Source organism: Alligator mississippiensis, chromosome 1, assembly GCF_030867095.1.
Source record: "Alligator mississippiensis isolate rAllMis1 chromosome 1, rAllMis1, whole genome shotgun sequence".
Lineage (NCBI taxonomy): Eukaryota > Metazoa > Chordata > Crocodylia > Alligatoridae > Alligator > Alligator mississippiensis.
The window spans coordinates 70,041,076-70,061,707 of record NC_081824.1 but is presented as its reverse complement, the minus strand read 5'-3'; the positions used below and the strand labels follow the sequence as shown (position 1 = coordinate 70,061,707).

Sequence of the window (20,632 nt, the reverse complement as noted above, 5' to 3'; positions counted from 1 at the left end):
TCTGAAGCCAAAAATGATCATAGCTGTTCAGGCTTGTCTGTGTGGAACATGGGGGCAAGCGGTGCCTGAGTGAGGCAGGGAAAATCCTCAGAGACCTAAAATAACCTAGAGAGGTATTGAACCCTAGAATTAATGCAGAACACACTAACGATACTGTTGAGGTTGCATGTTGGTGACCTAATGCTGCTATGAGTATGGGAGTTCTAATCAAACTCAAGAGCGCAGACACAGGTACATTTGAAACCCTTTCAAAAGGATAGCAGCTGGTAATGTCTAATAGTTGTGTGTGAATGAGCTGACAACAATAGAGTTGTAGTAGTTTTGCTTCATTTGTAACCAAGCTTCATCCAGGGTTGAAGCTGGATCACAAATTTGCTACATTTGTATGGTTTTTGGCTCCTTCATGAACATCAGAACATAACTGCTGCTGCCCTTTTGAAAGGGCTCCAAAAATAATTATGTCCACATCCTTATATTTCTAAACCAGGTGTCCTGTTCACTGGATTATTTTAATTGAAATCAATGGAGCTATGATGTGGCAAAAAAAAAGGTAAGAGAACTGTAACTGGACTCTATTCCAATGCTTTATGCCTTGGGAAGTTCTTTATTAATAGTTTTCATCCATACATCTGTCAAAAACTAACACACAATTTATCAATTTACAGCTTCCACCTATAGCTAAGAGGAAGAACGAGAGGCACAATGAAATTCATATACCAAATAGTTTTGATCATAACAATTGAACCCTTTGATTATGTTTTCAGCTGACTGAAATCATAGCAGTCTCAACACAAAGGAATGCATACTTCTAAAAGCTATATTGCAAGATTAAGATTTGCTACTGCCACCTAATTATAAGAATTAAAACTGAGGAAATGCTGTACTTATCAAAAAAGGCTATTTTGAGGTTCAAGGTGGTTTAGAGAATATATCCCGTGAAATGCTAGATGTATTTTCTGAAGTGCTAAATGTCCTCACTTGCCATTGATTCCACTGTGTGCTGAGAACTCTCATCACATCATAAAAGGGCTCATCATACTGTGGGACTGATTCCTTAATAATGGAATGTGGGACCTTTCACTTCCACATCACCAGTCTGAATGCGAATCAGGTCACTAGACAGCAAAATTCCTCTCCAGTGGCCTATTTTAAATGACTTGGTGGTCATATTCTAACATGATAATTATGTCAGTCATGCAGGAACAGACCATGACAGTCTTTAAGGAGATACACAACTGAACATGAAAAGATGGACAAGGTTAATAGAAACATAACTAAATACATAAAATGAATAAATAAAACCAAGTGCTACTAAAATGTTTTTGAGCCAGGAATAAATCTTGTTTTCCCATTTTAGCACAAGTGTCTAGTAATAGTTATGCTGTGATAAATTTGAATTAATTTAAAATGTGATAGTTGTCCTATCCAAGAAGATTTTGAGAAATTCAGTTTAACTCTCCACTTTTCTAAATAATCTTTTTTCCCTCTTTGAAGTAAAATTCATTGGTATGTTCCCTCTGGGTCCCCAGAACAAGTATGGTATCTACCTTAGAAATGTATGTAAAGCAAATATTAATAATTTTACCTGAAAGCTTTTGCAGAGTTCCTTTTCTCTATCAACCTTCTGTGTAACCCAAAGTTTGATTTGGCAGTACTCAGGGTACAGAGAAGTTAGCTTGGTTGATTACCTGCACATCCAACCATGCACAAACAGCTGAAAATGTTGAAAGCCATGCAAATTTGCTAAACAGAGAAATACCATGGAATTCTAGCTCCCAAGACAGCCATAACAAAATGCGGGTATGAGCGACTGACTCTTCAGATCCTCAGTTCACTGGGCTTATTCACAAAAGCTGGTATTTGCAGCATCAGGCCTTTGACTAGGTAGTCAATGTTCTAGGTGGCTGGTGTGCTATGACTGTTTGCTTACTCATTAAACCCAGCTAATTCCATTCATTGCAATCCCCTCTTGTTAGTGACCCCATCTCTCAGGTCCCTTCTCACATTTGCTTGTTTCTCTCTGCCTGCTGTTTTGCATCATTCTTAAACTCTTTAGGGTAACAACTGCCTTTTTATTTTCTGTGTATAAAGTGCCCAAGTACAACAGAGCATGATTCTAAGTTAGGGTCTCTAAATTATATCTTTGTTGCCATAGTATTTAATAGTGAAAATGAAAAATTGTGCAGTTTCAGCATAGGATTCTGTCTTAGGCCCAACAATATCATATTGGGAAAAGTTAAATATTTAAGTAGATCATTAAAGTTCCAGTAATACAGAACTAATACCCTCAATGAGATCAGCATCCTAAGTAGAGCCCCTGGGCTCTACTATAAATAACTATATGATTACAATTAAGTAACTAAATGAGATGCAATAATCAACACAGGACATCATATACTCATTTAATACCATTGCTAAGCGGGGTTTAAAGGAACAAAGCAAAATCTTCTGGCCAACTGTAAATCTGAAGTGCAGAAAATAAAGGAGCCAGCACTGGGACAGACCTTTTTGAAACCCCATTGGAGACTTCCTATTTTAGTATCTATTCCAAAGGAAGACTGATCCCAATTACGTTGGGGATCAAATGTTTTTGAACTGGGCAAAATGAATTCAACCGTCTCACTAGAGGAAGGAAGGGTAGTGAGAGGAAGTCTGGAGCAAGAAAACTGCTGGAACAGAGAAAAGCCTTTGTCAGTTGAGAGAGAAATAGAAGGAAAGGGTTGCCCAAAGTCTGCAACAACCAAACTAATGAAAGAGAGTCACTCCCAGAACTATAGGTCAACAAAGAACAGTGTCATAATGCAAAGGTCTCATTTAACTTGTCTGCAGAAGAACACAGGCAATTCTCTGACACCTTTACAGTGTGAAGTTCCCAGTCCAAGACTAGTCACTCCACAAATCAACAATTCCCCTTAGGACCTGACTACTAAAGTATGTATACCATCCATGACTTCCTGCCCTGAGCTACTCCGTTTAATTTTCCTCTTTCATAAATACTCTGAACTTTCTGACCCTCCCAGAGCAGATGGCAGCCTTTAAAACTGCAGGTGATAATTACAGTCAGCTAATAAAACATGTCTGTTCTAGCCCTATTTGAGTTCACATTACCTTATACAAAACACTCCCAATATTCAACATTTACATTTTATTAATCAGTTTCTCTCCTAATTATTACAGTTTTTCTTTCTTACTAGAAGAAAGAAAAGCAGGAGGGAGTCAAGTGATCTGGGCTCTGACAGAAGAGAAACCTGGAAGCATCACTATGGGATGAAGCCTTGAAAGTTTAATCTGTCCAGCGGGGCGATCCAACATCAGAGACTGAAGGTATGTGGAGTCGTATACATATTATTTTTCTGCTGTAGTAATTTTTTCTACTGAAAGTTTACTTGTTTATCAATATTTACCAGTAACTATTTTTTTGCAAGATGTAATACTTGTAAAAGTTTACTTTATAATACATCTATTGCTGTATAAAAAGAGTGCACTAGAGTCAACATGAGATTACACTCACGAAATCTGGGGTGTCTGTAGAAGTTTCAAGCATAGGTCAGTTCTTTAACATGCTCACAGAATTTCACCCGGTCATGCAGGAAATTTGGATTCATGGGTTTTTTTCAACATCAAAGTGAAATCCTTCAGATCTTGACACTTTCAGATGAGTTTTCTTTTTGGTTTAATTTTTGTGACCTTAAAAATGAAAAACCAGGTTCATTAGTTGAAGCCCCCCAAATATTCAATATAATCCTTGTGAGTACAGGTGGTCAAGAAGTCCGAGGCGGAAGCACTCTAACTTTCAAGCATTACTCTAAGCATTCAAGGTTAGGACAGGAGCAAGCTGAACACATGTTCGCCCTTAGGAGACAAGCTTGGAACCTGCCTGCACAGCCTAAGCCTAGCAGATAGTGGGGAGGCTCTTGCATGCCTCCCAGCATGCCCTGCAGGTTCTCTAGGTGCCAAAGATTCTGGAGTGGAGCTGAAAGGCTAAGCCACCTCTGATTGGCTGGCAGGAACATCATGGCCACCCACTTGGACCCAACGCAGCAGTGATTTGCCATGGAATGCACCCTCATGGCCATGAGTGACCAGCCAGCCAACCTGCACATGGCCACTAAGGTGGCCACTGACACATTCTCCAGAATACAAAACATCCCCTTGGTAAGAGGTGGGACCACTGGTCCCCTTGGCCAATCAGTGGGGAAGGGTGGGGCTAAGACTGCTATTTTGTCCATGAAGCCCACATAGATGAATACATGGTGCAGATTAAGTGCTAGGATCCACACAGAGCAAGTGCTAGGATCATTAGTAAATTCAGCTAACAGGGAGCCTTGCATCACTCCCCTCACATCATGGTTTCACATATCCCGCAGCTCTGCAATTTTCTCCAGATCGTCCAGCCTAGAGAGAATGTAGCATAGCAGGCGTAAGGCTTGAGCATGCCCTCCCCACACTGAGATCCAGTCTCACTCCAGCCCAGTTTGGGAGCCAGGGGCACACATTGCATAGGGACCTCACCTTCCCCCTCATCAGCATTCAGCACAGACACTGGGCACCCAGGAATCTGTCCTGGCCACATTCTGGTCAGAGCTGGGCCAAGTGAGGTCAGTGGGTGTTGGATGCCTGTGCCAGTGCATCCAGATGCCTAGCTGGACCTTCCCTTCCTTCCCCAGGAGACACACAGGTTTGCCTGTCACAGAGGAGAAATAATGGCTTAATGTGCTGGCCCAGCTGCTCAGTGATCTGGAGGCTCCTCTGTCTAAAGTTCTCCCTCCCCATGCAGCAGTACACCCCAGGGACTCACAGGGCTGCTCTGTGGGTGCAAATATGGTGACAAGAACCTCCTCCCAATCCCACCGGTGTACCAGCAGATACAAATGCAGGGCTCTACCTGCCTGCTCTCAAAGCTATTACCTTGTGCCAAGGCAGCGCACGGGTGTGTGTGTACAGACCAACTGCCCAGCCCTAGCAGCTCATCTGCCCCCAGGGCCCAGGCCTGCCCACACATGCCCAGCCCAGGCTTAGGGAGATCAGGCATGCAACAGTGCCTTGGCTCCCACTGTCTGCGTGTACTGCAGATATGACTTCTCATGCAGGCACAAAAGGGACCAGCCTCTGGATCCTCCACTTCCCTGGCCAGCGTGAAACCTTGTGCAGTGCCGTACCTCTAGGCACAGCCAATAGAGTCACAAGGAAAAATGATTGACATGCATTTCAACCAATGAACCAAAAAAGCAGGACTTTTTGTAGTCTGTTCCTCATTCAGGAACAGACGGGACAAAGGGTTTAAAAACAGTTATGGTCTGGTATAAAACAGGACCAATAACCACCCAGTGCACCCGGTACCTGTTTTTTGTGTGTGTGCATGTGTGTGCCCTGGACTCCTGGAGCATGTGTGGGGGTGTGCACATATGTGTGTGTGTGTGTGTGTGTGTGTGTATGTGCACGCGCGTCTTGGCTGCCTGGTGTGTGTGTGTGTGTGTGTGTGTGTGTGTGTGTGTGTGTGTGCGCGCGCGCACGCGCACACGCGCACGCATGTGGTGGACACCTGAATTCCCTTTTCCCACCAATGTTGGTGGCCCCCCCTAGACACCTGGGTGTATGTGTGTCCTGGACACCTGTGTGTGTGTGTCTTCCAGGTGCCTGGATTACGTGTGTGTTTGTGTCTGTGTGGTTGTGTTCCAGACACCTGGGGGTATGTACATTTAGTCCAGACACTGGTGGGGGGGGTGAGGCATCCTGGCAAGAAGTGGCCAGTGGTGTCCCTCAAGGGTCCATGCTTGCTCCGATGCTTTTCAACATCTTTATCAATGATTTGGATGTGGGGATGAAAAGCTCACTGGCCAAGTTTGCGGAAGACACCAAGTATTGGGGGAATGTGGTCACACCTGCAGATAGGCTGCAGATACAGGCAGACCTGGCCAGACTGGAGAGGTGGGTGAATCAGAACCAGATGAGGTTCAATACTGAGAAGTGTAAAATGCTCCAACAAGGATGTGGAAAAACTTGAGAGGGTCCAGGGAAGACCCACCCATATGATCAGAGACTTGCAAGGCAGACCAGAGGCTAAGGGACTTGGGCCTCTTCAGCCTAAAGAAGAGAAGACTGAGAGGGGACTTGGTAGCAGCTTACCATTACATCAGGGGAGTACATCAAGGGCGCAGTGAACAACTATTCACCAGGGCACCTTTGGGGAAGACCAGGAGTAATGGATACAAACTCCTGGAAGACAGCTTCAAGCTCAATTCTAGGAAAAAAAACTCCTTCAAAGTCAGGGAGTCTAGATTGTGGAACAAACTCCCTCCAGATGTGGTGCAATCACCTACCCTGGAAATCTTCAAGAGGAGAGTGGACAGTCACCTTTCTGGGGTCACCTGACCCCAGTTGTCTTTCCTGCTTAGTGCAGGGGGGCTGGACCCAATGATCTTGTGAAGTCCCTTCCAGCCCCTAACAATCTTCCAGCAGTCTTTGACCGTAATGCGAAGCTTCAGTCGCTGATTCAATTCAGAGGAGATTCAACCCAATTTGGCAGCCAAATCTCTAAATCTGACTTGAATCAGAAGACCCATTAATCTCTCTGAATCGAATGAAAAGCCTCTGGTTCAGAGGTTTGACGATTCAGCCATAGACACAGCTTTATATGCACGTGGTACCTCAAGGTACCAGGCGCAGCTCATGAATGCTGAGATGGTGGGGTGGATGGAGCATCCCACAGGCCCTTGGAGGTGTCCCCAGCATGCTCAGCAGCAGACCCAGAAGAGGACCAGAAGCACTTCTGGTCCAGTTCTGGGTCTGCTGGGGAATGCTCGGGGGACCACTCCCCTGGCTCAGTGACTGGTGCCTCCTGGGCTTGGTGGGGCACCTGGGGTCCCTCCATGGCTGATTGCCAACCTAGGGGTGTGGGAGGGAGGTCCCCTGTGCGCTCGATGGCCAACCCAGAAGTGGACCAGAAGTACTTCCAGTCTACTTCTGGGTCCACCACTGAGCATGCGGGGGAGGGGGGGGTCCCCCATACTCCTGTGGGATGCTCCATCTGCCCCACCATCTCAGCATTCACAAGCTGCGCCTGGTATTTTGAGGTATGTAGAAAAAACATATAAAGCTGTGTCTATGGCCAAATCACTGATTCTCCAAGTCACAGCCAAATCCTCAGATTCAGATTTGGCTGACAGTGATCTGAATCAGTGAATCAAATCATTGTCCCCTGATTTGGGCCAAATCCAAATCTGAATCAAAAAGTGCCCACTTCGCACACCCTTAGTGACCACATATAGACATCATTATTGGTCCAGACTCGTTCCCCTGCCCAGAGCCAGAAGCCATGCAACTGCTTGCAACCAAGCACTGACCATGCCATTGAATGCCTGTGTTCCACCTCCCAGCTGGGAAAACCTGGATGCCTGGGTTCCGTCATCCTGCTGTGGGAGTCAGGAGGGCTGGGAACCCAAACATCTAAGCCCAGAGGTATGAGCCTTCTTAGGTTCCAAGGAGAGGAGAGGGAGGGAGAAAGTGGATGGAGGGGACTTGCTATGGGGAATTTTTCTCATTCCTACCATGCATTACCTGAAGCAGAGCTCATATGTAGGTACTCTGCTAAATGGTGCCCAAAGACAAGCCAGTGAAAACCCGCATTTGCAACTGTTGGTTACACTTTGGCTGTGGGGCTCAAAAAAACCCAAACCTCTCAGTGTCTTTCAGGTTGTGTTTGGGTGCCAGTTTGTATTAGGTGGATCCACATCAACATGCTGGCTTCTCTCAGGAAAGCAATGCATCCTAGAGGGATGGGACAGTCTGTTGTCAATTAATCAGATTTATGGTCCCAAGTGGTCAGTTTCCATAGAGAACCCAGGAGCAGTGTGGCCATGAAAGCGCAGGGGCAGGGTTTCCATAGAGACCAGCACAAGCAGCGCTGGCAGGGCATGCAGCTGGGCAGGGAGCTGCTTCGGGGCCAGGGCTGAGATCTTGCGGTAGTGACAACGTGGACTGGAGCTGGGGCATAGTGAGGCAGGTAGCCAGTGGATCGTGGTACTACCCCAGCTCTGACCCCTGGCCCCAAAGCAGTGCACTGCCCATCCACACACCCTGCTGGCACTGCTTGGGCTGGTCTCCATGGAAACCCTAGCCCCAAGCTGTCATGACCATGCTGCTCCTGGGGTCTTTCTGGAAACTAGCCACAGCAATGTGAGCTGGGACTTCTGGGAAATGGAATCTGGCTGCCAGCTGGATCCACCATTTTGCCCACTTCTGCCCCACAGGATGTCAGCAGAATGCAACTTACTGTGAGCTGTGATGGGATTTGGTACAGAGGTTTGTTACAGCTCCTGGACCTACAGTGCTGAAGTCTTGATACCATATCCATCCAGGGTTATCTTAGAGCAGGATCCACCATTTTTCATTGTTCTATGTGCCCTGACAATCTGTTCAGTTACAGTGTAAAGTGCTTTCTGCACACTTACATGCAATAAGTGTACCTTCTGTACCTGGCCATAAATTGCTACACCACTCTTACATTGTCATGCTTAGAGTTATGACTTTTGACAGGGAGTATCAATTTCAATAATGAAAACACACAAAAACACAGTAAGAAGGAATTAATAATAATAATAATAATATCTTTCAAACCAGGTCTGTTTTATACCTGTATATCAAAAGGGGTACATGTGAAAAGCTATTAAGGCAACTTGCTGTATGTCCAGAAGTGTGAACTCAAGTCCTTGATCAAGACATACTAAAGAGAACCATATTTACTTAACCTAGCCTAAATCAGTTATTTAAACAGTGAAATCATAATTGGTGAGACATGTCTGCTACCCACACACTTCCTTTATAATAGTGGCTTCAGACAGTGGTGTTCTTTAACCATGCTAGCCCAATGGGCCTTCTAGGCTCAAACAGGCCATGACTAATTTATGTATGCACTATACAAAATATTTATACATATAATAGTCTTAGAAGATCAAGATCTCTTATCTCCCAGTTTCCACCTTATTTAGCAACTCACTCCACTTTTTGAGACTACCTTTGCACTTTATTGACCAGAGTTGGGCTCCACAATTCAAAAAGGATGTGGTGAAGCTTGAGAGAGTCCAGAGAAGAGCCACGCGCATGATCAGGGGTCAGGGAAGCAGACCCTACGATGACAGGCTGAGAGCCCTGGGGCTCTTTAGCCTGGAAAAGCGCAGGCTCAGGGGTGATCTGATGGCCACCTACAAGTTTATCAGGGGTGATCACCAGTATCTGGGGGAACGTTTGTTCACCAGAGCGCCCCAAGGGATGACGAGGACGAATGGTCACAATCTACTACAAGATCGTTTCAGGCTGGACATAAGGAAGAATTTCTTTACTGTCCGAGCCCCCAAGGTCTGGAACAGCCTGCCGCCGGAGGTTGTTCAAGCGCCTTCATTGAACACCTTCAAGATGAAACTGGATGCTTATCTTGCTGGGATCCTATGACCCCAGCTGACGTCCTGCCCTTTGGGCAGGGGGCTGGACTCGATGATCTTCCGAGGTCCCTTCCAGCCCTAATGTCTATGAAATCTATGAAATCTATGAAATCTATGAGTTTACCACTGCATTTAAATCAACTATGATGGTACATTATGATCATGCCTGTCACAAAGGCAAGAATAACAATAAAAATCATGGTATAGATTTACAAGAGCTTACAGAGTATTAAGACCAGTATATTAAGAACTCTTGCTTTGCAAAGAACTACTGTATCAGTGTAAAATAGAAAGGTCAGAAATGCATCATATTTAGAAATGGTTCCATAGGCTTACCTACACATTACATTTACTTGTCTTGCTTTCATTAAATTCCCCATCTTACTGGTCATTGAGTCTATCCATGTGTTTGAAATTAAATGTGCTTTAGTGTTGTGAGAAGAAGCTTTACTTATGAAAAAAAGTTTCAGACGGCAATACATACTCCTGCCTATTCATCAGGGGAATACACATACTGATATAATTTCCAAATTTTGCCTTTAATCTATTACTAGATGGAATATTGGCTATATTTTTTAGGTTTATTTTCATAGAGTTCTTGTTGGACAATTTTATCTTTGACTGGAATCTTTCTTTTCTATATCCTTTTCTTTTTGTTTTGCCATCCAGAGTATAGCTTAACCTACTAAATATGGCTTTTCTATTTATTTACCAATTCAGAGCAGGGGATTCATCTGTTAAGTAGCAAAACACCCCTAAGGCCTCAAGAATGAAAGCATCTTTAATAACACTTTCTATAATTTATTTTTTTTAAAAGACTTAAGTACAGGTAAGAACAGACACCAAGGCTGCTTACAGAAGTGACCCCCCCCAAACAGCGCTTTAAGCTCGCGCTTTAAGCTCAGAGTGTCCCATACCAGGTGCAGTGCATGCCCAAAGGAGGCATCATGTTAATTCAACCTTGCTTACCCAATGTATGTATAGATTGGGTGCTTCAGAAGGGCTTTTTGGTGCTTTAATCTAGTTGCTGATTGAATCAGCAATAGACAAAAGTGCCAAAAAGCCCCACTGAAGCACCCAATCCATACAGACACTGGGGAGCTGGGCCAAAGTAACATGTCCTGTACTGGTAAAGTACTGTTTTGTTTTATTTTTTTCATGTCTGTCAGCAGCCCATATGGCTAGTGAATGGCTTTGAACACAAGCAAATAAGTAGTAATTTATTTTGGAAAAATTATGCAATGACATGTAAACACCGAAAATTAAAAGTGCTGCAGGAACTGAATTAGAGAAAAATGGCTTGTTTAAAGGTGAGAACCAAGAAGCCATCCCAATATCAAAGTTTGTTAGCAGTTTAAAAAGGTCTAGTTTCTCAAAGCTGTAAACAGCTACAAGTAAAATTGAATAAAAAAAAATTAAAAACATAAATGTAAGAGGGAAATGGATTTGTTTAGAATGGTTTACTAGATACCCATCTCTTCCTACCCCCCCCCACCCCCCGTTTTACAGTCACAAAATGAAGCTTCTTTATTTCTTTTGTTATAGGAACCATCCTGATTAATAGAGGAGATGAAAAGAGCAGTGAACAAAGAACATGAAAATGTCTTTCCTCTCTTACCTTTCCCCCCACTGATCAGTTAAAAAATTATGGATGAAAACGTTATAAACTCTAGCTTCTTCTCAATTGCCTTCTGGTGTTAAAAGGTTCACACTTTCAAGCTTTTTCTACAATTCCAAAGGCTAGAAACTTACTTTTTAAAATAGAAGCTGAAAATCTCAGGTAATAAAGTACTTGAGCCACTGGGACTTTGAGAAAAACCCCAAATATCCTAAGAGTTGCAATAAAATTACAAAAACTGGCAATCTTGCTCTTTTCCTGTATAAATGCCTGGGGTGACTGCAGCTCTCTGGCAAACAAGGACTCTGCTTCCCCCAACTGGCCTTCTTTATCCTCCAAAGTGGCAGTAAACTATGAGAATTTTTTCTAACATCAGCCACTTTTCAACTGATTAATGAAGAAAGAAGTCACAGTCATGTCTTTCATAATAAATTTCCCTGAATGAGAGTTAATTGCTTATTTATAGATAATTGATTTTAACTTAGCAAACCATGCTTTACTAATGATAATGCAGCATTTGAGACCTGGCTTAATTTTTCAAAATGAATAAGTGAATTAAGGTGCCTTAATACTAGGGTATCCAATCTCAGGGAAGGGTGATATTTTAGAAAGTGTTAAGCACTCACTCTGAGAAAAATGAGCCCCTGTTAACTAACCCAATTTGGATAAGGAAAAACCAAGACACTCAAAATCTCACAAGTCAATTTTTAAAATGTAGGCAATAGGTTATGAAAGCTACTTCCTGAAACAAAAATGCAATGCCATCTAATCAGTTTGTCAAGTACTAAATACTCTTTCCAGAAGCACCACTCTCTAAAATTGTCAGGGGTATATTTTATGAGGAGATAATATATCAAGGTAGAAGGTAACATGGTGTGAGTGGTATATATAACCCAATTAAAAATCATAAGATATTTACAGCTGCTCATCAAACTGAATTGTTAGTAATGAAGTCATGTAGGAATTGAGTGTTGCAAATTTCTAGATCAAGCCTGGAAAAGACATTGTAAGAATACAGCCTAGAAAGTAAGGTCCGTGGAGACTTTTATTCATGCTGAAAATCACTGGACTGCGTGAGTTTTACAAGTAAATTATTGGAACTGGAAGAATAAAAAAAGAAATTCCAATTGCAAGGTTTCCCTACCATAACTCTGGGATTATAGGTCCCAGAGTTATTTCACATCATCACCATATGTCAGGTTGTCTTCACTGCTTGCTGGTTTAAAATGTAACCTATTTCTCCCCATATTTGAAAAGTAAACAGTAGCCAAGAAATTCTTTCAGACTTGTTATATTGGTCATACAGTATTTTCCTTTCCTCAGATGTTTGAGAAAAATGTTGTTAAGCAAGCATGAAATGGATCTTCTGTTTATGTTTTGTCTGTTTTGAGTGGTATAAATTTTACTGGTTTCTGTTACTGAGACCTGGGACAAAAACACAGAATTTTATATCAATTAAGCAATTAGTGTGCTTTGGCACAAAAACATTCAGGCCAATGAATATGAATATTCACTGTGACACTGGTAAAGTAGAGCTGATTCATTCTTAGTATTTATTTTAAAAATAAAACAGTCCAAACGTTTTAGAGAATTTACAGTACAACACATTTCCTTGGGCTTACAGAACTTGTATGCATAAATAAGGAAATAAAAATCTGAATCCAAAGCCTTCCCTTATCATCAGAGGTTGCTTCAGACATGAACCAGGCTCTCACTTTCAAGCCTGTATATGTGGCTTTTAATCACCTAATGTTTAAAACGTTTAACTTATGAATTAAATTGTATAATAGAAAGTGTTAACATCTCCCAAGTCCTAATATATTAATTGAAGATGATTTTCACTCTACTCAGCACCAAACTACCATCATGTTTAAAATGTTTTTCTTTAATTCCATTGAACAACAGTTATTTCCCCAAATTTTACTATGATACACATGTAAATGTTGGTCAAGGTACAATGTGGATGATAGCGGTTGAATGTTTATGAAACACATAGAATTTGTGCTAATTTATATTGAGTACTCAGAGGATGAACTTTCATAGTAAATGGCTCATTGTGAAATATTTACTCAGTGAGGCAGGAATAAACTGGATAATATTTAAGTATTTGTATTTTTTTAACTGTGGGTTTTTAGAAAGTTGAAATATATGTTTCTTTGCATTTTGTCAGTGTTAACACAAGGTGTATACAGATATCAAATATTCGCTATTGGCTTTTATCTCTGTGTACCTAAACATTAAAACCGCTTTTTGCAAACATGTTGGTTCATCTCCTGCTGGTTAGTTTATCCATGGAGGCAAAATAGTAAACATTATACACAAGAATGTGTGTAGTCTGAATGCACCCCTATTTTGTTATGTGTGCAACACCACATTTTTGGTTACTAATCAACAACTTACGATGTTATTCATACGTCTATCAATATAATGTTGAATGTTAAAAGTCAATTACCATTCCCTGCTCCTAAACTTATAAACATTATTAAATTCCCAGTAGAGTCTATTGATTTATATCTAAAGGAGATGGACCAAAGGTTATATAGCCAGCATTTTTGCTCAGTAGATCCAGCACAAAGATTATAAGTGGTTAAATTTAGCTCCCAAGTTAACCAGTAATGCACCCAGCTCAATTACCTCAGTATATTCCCCTAACTAGTGGAAGCATCTAGCTGATTGCTCTTAAAGAACAAAAAAACCCTCAATTTTCTTCTGTGGTTTCATATAGACCACTCCTAATCTGGTCTGTCTCCCAATTTATATAGAATCTCTGGCCAAGTGCATCTTTCTGTAGATCTCTCTACTTTTTCCTCTAGTCTAGCAACAAAAAATATTTTGTCAATCACTAACAAGTGGAGAGGGGCATATTTATGACTGATGGGAGGAAAAGGACTGGGGTGATGGCAAAAGATTAGTGGGTAGATGAAGCGGTTAATGGGTGGCTGCCAATTAGAAGTAGTTGAAACTGTGGGTTTGCCCATGGGATCTGCTAGCCTTTCCCATCAAAGGAGGAATGGGAGGTGTGTGTGTGTGTGTGTGTGTGTGTGTGTGTGTGTGTGTGTGTGTGTGTGTAATTCACAGAAATGGTGACTGAAGGGCAAAGCCTTACAGTACAGGCTTTAAATCTGGCTCTAAATGTCATAACACTAACAGCCCACCTCTTCAGGAAGCAGCCTCTGGAAATCATGAGAAGTCCTTCAGATACATATCAAAATCCAAGGACATTTTCACCAAAGGGAAGAGACTAAGTGGCTGAACAGATGTAACACTGTATTTGCTAGGGAAAAAAGAGCTCAGTCAAACAACCAAATACTCCTGTTGGAAGCTAAACAAGGACTTAAGGGAAAACAAGTCCCTCCTCAGCTTTAGTGCATCAAACCCACAACAATTGCTGCTTATGGTGCCCCCTCACATCCAATTTCGAAAGGCCTTATGTGTAGTGTGCAGGCACAGTGTATGGGCCCAATTTGGCCTTGGAGCCAGAGTGCAGGGTCAGTTCAGCATGGGTACTGCATATAGCATGCACCAGTTCAGCTCTGTGCTGCATACAGCACATGGAGCTGGGGTCAACACACGCTGTAGGGCAGGGGCGGGCAATTATTTTAGGCAGAGGGCCACTTACTGAGTTTTGGCAAGCCATTGAGGGCCACATGACAGGCAGCCAGGGCTCATAAATATTAATTTTATAAAATTTTTAGGGGTTCCACAGGCTGGATAGAATGGCCTGGTGGGCCTAATTTTGCCCATCCCTGCTGTAGGGCCACTCTAATAGGGCTGTGTGAAATTTCAATGAGTGTTTCATTTCAAAGTTGTTTCAATGTGTTTTGAGCTAGAAACTGTGAAATTGAAATGAAACAAAAGGCTTTGAAACAGCTTTGAAATGAAACAAGGCCACTTGAAACATTTCAAAACATTTCAAGTTTTGAAGCCGGGCTTGGTTATAGCTAAACACAAACTAAGAAAAGGGAGGGGGAAGAGGAGTGAAGGACTGCTCTGATATTGACATCTAGCTCCAGGTTGAATTCCCCAGCTTTCTGATCATTCCCCCAGGTCTTCCTGGGGGACAACGGGTTTCAGCAGGCTGGTCATGGTTCAATTCCCCAGCTCCCTGATCTTTCCCTTAGTTCTCTGATCACTTTTCCCAGCTCTTCCCAGGGGGCGTGGGCCCCCAGATCTGCATGCAGGATGACAGCACACTGCTGCTGCTAGCTGTGGGTGGCAGTGACTCTGGGCTATTTCCCTAGCCAGCAGCAGCAGCCTGCTGAAACTCTGCATGAAAATCTGGGGGCTGTGCCCCCCAGGAAGAGCTGGGGGAATGATCAGAGAGCTGAGAAATTGAACTGAGAGCTCTGGCTGACAGGTGGATCTGCTCCAGCTCCAGGGCAGCAGGTGGTGCCCTACCGAGCCATGCTGCACCTACACCATGGTGCAGCTGCTGCATAGGTGCCAAGTGGGGGAGTGATCCCCCCTGCCCTATGTCATGTGTTGGAGGCCTCTGCCATGAGCCCTCAGAGGCCCCAATTGCCGCTGTCAGAGCCGGTGAGTACAGAGCTTTTTTTTTTAAAAAAAAGCCCTGCATTCATTGGCTTTAGAACATGTCATGTGGATGACACAATGCTGCTGCTGCCAGCTTGGGCCAGCACCCGAGTCTACCCAGCACCGCCTGCACCGAGTGCCAGGAAGAACCTAGTGCTGGCGCTGGCTGCACCTGGCAGTGGCAGCCTGCTGTCATCCCACACACAGATCCAGGAGCCCGTGCACCCTGGGAGGGCTGTAGGGCTGTGCCAGATTCCTCCCGGGGGAAGCAGGCCCCCGGATCTGCTTGCAGGATAACAACAGACTGCCACTGCCAGCAAGTGTTACTAGTTTTGTTTTGAACAGCTTGAGGTGCAGTTTCACAAAAAACCCTGCAACTACCTCCTTGAAATTTGGCAGCCCTCGTGTCCTCAAAAGGGGCTACCAGCTCTGCAATTTCATCCAAATTAGGCAAGAAATGATGAAGTTATAGGCATTTTCATGATTCCCCAGTATAGTCAATGGGTGAAATGTTGAAACAGTGTCAAAACAGCAAAACAGTTTCGATGAAATGAAACAGAATGGTGCTTCGAAACACCGAAATGAAACACTGTCCCTTCAAAATGGCAAAACAGAAGTCAAAACAAAAAGGTGCTGTTTCACACAGCCCTACAGTGTAAGACCCACAGACCAGATGCTGTGTCTCCATGGGTGGGATCCAGCCCATGGGCTGTGTCTTTGAACACCCCTACAGTAAAGGAATGAGGTGAGGGGAGAGCTGGGTTTAGCCACTTAAACAACTAACCTGTTGTACCTGGTTAACAGGCCAGTGAGAAACACCTCCCCCTAGTCAGGATCATCAACTGTGAACTGTCTTCTAGAGTTAGGTAGCTGATTAGGCTTAGGTACCTGAGTAGTTATACCCCAATAGCCAAAATGATCTCTTTTGCTCTATCCTCTCCCCATCACTGCCATGCCAGCTCTCTGTCATATTCAACCTATGTTTCCCTGTGTCCTAGCTGTCTTTCATATAGGTGCTCAGCTGCATCTCTACCTATCAATGGCCAGCCCTTGCCTCTCCTTTTACAGGAGCTAGTTGTTAATACACCTACTGATATGCATGCTCAAAGTCCACTTGACAAATTAGACCCGGCTGCCATAGTTCAAGGCCCCTACGGCTTTGGCTTGAGGTAGGGTTCTGAGCAGCTTGTTAGCTATGGCATGGCATAAGAACTTCAGAGGCTTTGGAAATGCTGACTGGCATAAATTAGGCACCAGTGTTAGCTATGGCATGGCATAAGAACTTCAGAGGCTTTGGAAATGCTGACTGGCATAAGTTAGGCACCAGTGGGATGTAGGTGCCAATAGGCTAAGCAGTGGCAGCTTTGAAAAACTCAACTGCACCTAAATGGTGGACTTAGGAATTTAAAGGAACAAATATTTAGATATCTTTAAGGATCTGGGGTACATTTTCTTAAAGTATTTAGCCACCTAGGCACTTTTAAAAATCTAGTATAACAGCTGCCTCTCAATGTTTTTATGATGAGCATAATTGTGACATTCAGCAATTCTGTTTCCCGAAAGCACACATTTCTTCTGTGGAATGAAATGCAGCTCACAAGATAGTCATTGAATCTCATGATAACCTTTGGGATGCCTGCTGACCAGCCCCACACTATAGCACCATTGTGCCCCAGCCAGTTCCCCCTCCCCCTACAGCATGTTGAGCTGGGGCAGAGCAGCTCTAGGCTGGCAGACTGACCCCCTGAGCCTCCTGCCAGCCTGGGTTGCTCCACCCTAGCTGAACATGCTGCTCTCCCAGGAACACACGTTGCACGTGTTGATGTACCCAGTATGTTTATAATTATTTCATAAACCCAAAGACAGAGAAGGCAAGTCACATCACATGGTTGATTGTCTCAGTAAGGTATGTTGTCAAAAGTCTAACCTTCTGGACATCTGTATCGCTCAATAACAAAAGAGCAAGGTATTGTCCACGCCGACAGTGGAAAATGGGTGTCCCATACACACCATCCAGTTGCTACAAAACACCTCCTTCACAGTAAATGTTTTTTCCCAGGAAGAATTTTAAAACAAAGGAAGAATTCACTCTTATAAGACCAAGAAACAAGTTCATCCTCACTACACCTCTGACATGTAGGATGCAGACAGAAGTGCAGCTCCCCACTGTAATGGAGAGTGCTTTGCAGGAAATGTTTTGAGTTACAACAGCCCACTGAAGTTCACTGTTGGTTCCAGGTGGAAGGGGAATCTAGCTGCTAGCTTCCAGTTAATTCCCTGCATCCTTTCTAGAACCATTTTTAAATATGAGTTACACTGGCATCCCTCCAGTCCTTTGGTACTAAGGCTGTTTTTAGTGTTGTGGTCCATACTACAGGTAGGATCTCAATAATTTCTGATCTGGGCTCCTTCAGGACCCTAACATGAATGCCATCAGGTTGTGATGATTTGGTTCTATTTAGTTTATCAATTTCCTTTATGACCTCATCTACTAAAACCTCAACTTGGGTCAGCTCTACTGACTTGTCCCTAGGGAAGAGTGGATCTAGTGAGGGAATTTCCCTACATCTTCCACAGTGAAGACATATGCAAAGAATGAATATAGTTGTTCAGCAATAGACCTGTCATCCTTTTTACATCCTGGTCATCCAAAGGCCCAACTGACTCCCTGGCAGGACTTTAGCTTCTAATGTACTTAAAAAAATTGCTAGTGTTACCTTCTAGCAGTTCCCATGCTTCTTGCACATTCTTCACCTCCTTAGGGGCCCCACTTAACTTCTAACTAGCTTCCTCGTTTTGATGTAGTCTCTCTTTTTTAAGTTAAAGGCTACTGTGGTAGATTTTCATCTCAACTCCCTTCCTACATGGATGTCAAACCCAGCTGCATTGTGGTCACTATTGTAAAGTGGCTCAGTAACACTTACCCTTTGCACCAAATTCTGTGTACCATTTATCACTTGGTCAAGGATGGCCTTTCCATTTGTAGGTTCCAGGTCAAACTGCCCCAGGAAGCAGTCTTTTATAATGTAAAGAAATTTGTTCTCTGCCTCCAGCCCTGATGTTAGACTGACCCAGTCTATTTGCATGTAGCCCAGGTGTACATAGGGTATGTACCCCCTTCTCTGATTGAAGGAAATCACAACAGGCAGAGGTGCTGTGGGAGGGGACTGCAAGCTAAGCATAGTCTCCCGCCAGTCCCTAAAGAGTCAGGCCAGGACCAGACAGCATTAACTATATACAGGTTTATTAATGGACATATGAAAACTCAAAAGAATAGAGTGAAGTTTACATATATAATATATCTATCTAGCTATCTATCTATATACATACACAATCTACCAATTTGCATTAAGGCTATACTCTATATTCAGATTGCTCCCTTTACTAAGGTTTCAAACCCCACCAGGTGATTAACTAATTTAGGATAGGTTCATACAGGTAAATACAACTAGGCAGCAAAATAAACACAAGGGAACGGTAGATCAGAACTATAACTCCAGAGCAAATATCATCAGGGATTCAAACAGATAAACATATACCCATGTGCAGGTACATAACAACTGAACAATAATAATTGACAATAATTGACAATAACAAAATATGAGCCACTTGGACAAAATATAAGGTGCTTGCACGGAGTATTCCATGTCTGTACAAGACTTTCCCCTTAATGGCAAGGAGCCTTGTGCAAATCCAGTGGGGTGAAGGTCAGAGTTCCCAGGCTCCTTAGCCCCTTGTGAGCTGGGTTGGAACCCCTGCCCTGCAGGGACCTCTGCTAGCTCCCTCCTTTCAGGTGCTTCCTCCCCTGTGGGGCCCCTTTCCCCATTAACTCACAGATCCAGTGGAGTGAGGCTATCTCTGGCTCTCAGATGGGAGCCCCTTTCCTGCAGGGGTGATCTTCCACTGCCTGGGGCTCTCCCATCCACAGGCCGGCTTGGAGCCACTTGCATTGTTGGGCTCTCCCTGACGACCAGGGTTGGAGGCCTGGGCTGCTTCGTGCAACACCGGGGCAGGATCCATGTTGCCTGCCTGGTCACATGCCAGGGGTTGGGGACCCAAGCCACCAGAAACAGCTCCCAGAGTCCTGATCTGCTCCTGGATCTTCCATGCAGCACTATCTGCACTGAGGTCCTACACACCTGCCAGGGGTTGCAGATCCAAGCTGCCTCCAGCAGCTCCCAGGGTCTGACTTCCATGCACCACACCTCTGGCCACACACTAGAGGTGCAGACGCAAGCTGCTTTGAGCAGCTCCCAGGGTCTGAGCCTCCATGCAACACAGTACACACTGACAAGATGGAGCATTACTCTGGTGAGGAAGACTTTGGGGCTTTTCTGGGTGCTGGCTCCATCCACTGGGAAGCTCTTCCCCAGTTCTTCTTCTGCCCCTCTCTCTCTTCTCCGTCCCCTGCTGTGTGCTGGTCATGCAACTCCTTTAATTCTCTTTGGAGGTTCCACCCCCCAAAGTTCTGCCGGACTGGCAGAGTGCAGTCTCAAACTAGGTCTGAGTCCTCTTTTGTTTTTTTCTCTTTGCCCCAAACAGGGGCAGGGCAAAGCCCCTCCCAACTGTTACCTGGTTGGTGGACAGGCTCCACCAATCATGAAGAAGATTCTCTGAGCCCGGTCATGCCGGGCTGTATTGGTAAGTTCGCCACATGTGGATAAAGTCATTTATTATTACTCTGTTTTCTGCTGCCAGCTTCTCTCATCTCCCTTTCCATTTCTTGCTTGCTGCTGCCAGCCTGGTCTGGGGGTCAGTAATATAGATACAGATGTACTTTTTTTCTATTGAAACCCAGAATTTCTATCCACAGAGATTCTATGGTACCTGTGTTATCAATTGAAAAATCAAACCTATTTGGTTCTTTGCAGCCTTTGATGTACAGTGTCACTCTCCCACCAGTACAACCAATTTTATCATTCTTGTATAATGTGTATCCTGGTATTAGAGCATCCCATTGATTTTTCCTTTATACATCCAACCAAATCCAGGAAATTGTGCTACAAAGGGAAGTAATGTCCTACTTAGACTGAGAAAGTGAAAT

General features: G+C 43.8%; 1 protein-coding gene across 1 annotated transcript in view; it reads left to right on the top strand.

The window, feature by feature from the left end:
* The first annotated feature begins 3,174 nt into the window (after positions 1-3,174).
* LOC132251589 (uncharacterized) overlaps positions 3,175-20,632 on the top strand; it is a 73,524-nt gene continuing 56,066 nt past the window's right edge. Inside the window, exon 1 of the mRNA XM_059731505.1 lies at positions 3,175-3,324. The gene's annotated coding sequence lies outside the window, so the exon portion shown is untranslated. The remainder of the gene's footprint in view (positions 3,325-20,632) is intronic.